We start from the raw sequence: 2,172 nt of genomic DNA, 5'->3' as shown, positions 1-2,172 counted from the left end.
TTTGTCCGCTCTTGTAGCTCCCCTTCTGTTCCCCAGCCCTGTGTAGATAAAAATCCCATTTCTCTCAAGCCACAGCACGTGTGGTTCCATCCTCCCAGGGGACTGTTGGGCTCGGGCTCTGGCCGTGGGCTGTAGGCTCCTTCGAGCTCTGCAGGGTTTCTCCTCTTCTTTTTTTCCCCGTGTAGTTCCTGCTCCAACGATGAGCAGCAAGCACCCTAGAGACACTTAGTGCGGTTACCACGAGTCACAGCAGATTGCCCAAAACTGCTGCTGGAGAGTCTGCCGTGGAGAGAAAGGTCTGTGGTTCATCTCTGCTCATGGGTAAATGCCAGCAGTGGTTTAAGGGGGGCTCCACTGTCTCCTGGGGCTGTGTGGGTGCCCGCTGCCAGCAGTGCTGTGGTTTGCAGACACAGGACGGTGGCACCAGGTGCCCTAACTCTAGTTTGCAGTGGAGGTAGCTCCCGTTTTGGGAGCCTGTGCTGCTGGTCCCGCGTCCAGGGCTAGTCATCTCAGCCCGGCTCTAAAGGAAAAGGGGAGCAGGGCTTTTGTGTCTCAAACCTAGGCTGGAGATTGTGCCACCCTGCTTGTAACTGTGTAGGTTAGAAAGGACGCTGCGAGACTGGGAAAAGGGCAATGTCTTACTCTGTGCGATCACGACATCAATGCACGCTTCATTATGTCGGCCTGGGGCAGGCGGGAAGACTCTGGGAACTAACCGTGCGCGGGTGGTTGGTGCAGTTGCCGCAGCAGATGGATGCAGAGGTCGTGCCCACCGCTCCTTTCCCGGCTGGGTTGCAGGAGGAGCGTCTCGGGCTGGACAGCGTGGGGCAGGGGATGACTGCTGCCCCTGAAGCAATTTTTTTTTTTTTCCGGTTTAGGGGGAATGGATTTAGCAGAGAAAGGGGAGATAGGGGAGGGGAGCGGGATGTGGCTGGTGGAGGTTGCTGTCTTGCCTGACTTTGCTTTCAAATTGGAAACGTAAGCTGCTCTTCTCATCAGGCAGAGGCCAGGGTTGGTCTCCAAGGAAAGCAGCTCCAGACAGGGGTGAAGACTGGATGAGGGTCTCTGGAGGCTTGGAGGACCCTGGTAGAAGCTCTTGTGAAATCACAGGCCTTGCTTTCTCAATCTATATGGTAATTTCAAGCAATCAGTCAGCTAAGGGGGGAGAGGCAGGAGAGATTAACCCTGCTGAGGAGGATTTTGTGAGGGCAAGGCCAGAATCTTTCCCTGCACCAGCATGGGGATGGCTCTGATGTACCAGCTGGGCTGCCTCGGACTTGTCTGTGTGGCTCTCACAGTGCATGGAGCATGTAAAGGAGCCCGGACGTAGTCCTTTCTGCTCCTACAAGAGAAATAATGAGGGTCATTAGCTACCTTTGAGCATATCACTAACGAACTGTGTGGTTTGTTTTCATTGACCTTGCTCCCATGCTGAATAGCAGTGATTTCTCAGCTGGGAGCAGCTCAGGGCCGTGTAGTGACCATCTCTGCTCGTGCCAAGGAGCAACAGGAACGCCTGCACTGAGCTGGGGGACAGAACACACGCTGGGGAAGCAGTCAGTCGGTGTGACGCTGCCCTTGTTTCTGCTCTGTGCAACGTTTTCAATTCTTGAGACCCTTACTCTTCCAGAAACTGTCACCTGGGGCAAATTGCCCCCCAGGATTAATGCATTAACTCATTAAGGAAGGAATGTGAAACTAGGAGCATACTTAGAAGTGTTGAGCCCCTGTAAGTGTCATTGTCTTCACCTGGTGCTCCTGAAACAGGCTCAAATCTCCAGTTAGTCATCCCGAAACCCAGGCTCTCGGCATCAGAGGCTACTTCTGACTGCTTTACCTGCTTTGTGCCATGGTCTTCCCTAAGAAAGAAGACAAGATGACTAAAACCTCCGGGACTTCTGGCTGGAGGAATCTGTGCTGTTACAGAGAAGCGTTAGTATTTCTTTCTAGCTGTTATAGAAGAAGAGCTGAATTATAGGAAAATGGAGCTAAGGAAAATGAGCGAGTAGAAGATGTCCCAACTTTAAAGCTCTTCTAGGTGGTATCTGCTCCTGCGAGCTGCCGCCTCCGCGGACCAGGGTGAGTCTAGCGCCAAGGAAAAGGGTGTTTGTTGCAGGATTCGGCGTCTCGGGGCCACGCCGCGGGCGGACGCGCCGTGCCCGCAGGAACCAG

The sequence above is a fragment of the Pygoscelis adeliae genome, unplaced genomic scaffold, assembly GCF_000699105.1.
Source record: "Pygoscelis adeliae isolate BGI_AS28 unplaced genomic scaffold, ASM69910v1 Scaffold372, whole genome shotgun sequence".
NCBI lineage: Eukaryota > Metazoa > Chordata > Aves > Sphenisciformes > Spheniscidae > Pygoscelis > Pygoscelis adeliae.
Note: the sequence above shows the minus strand (reverse complement) of the source record.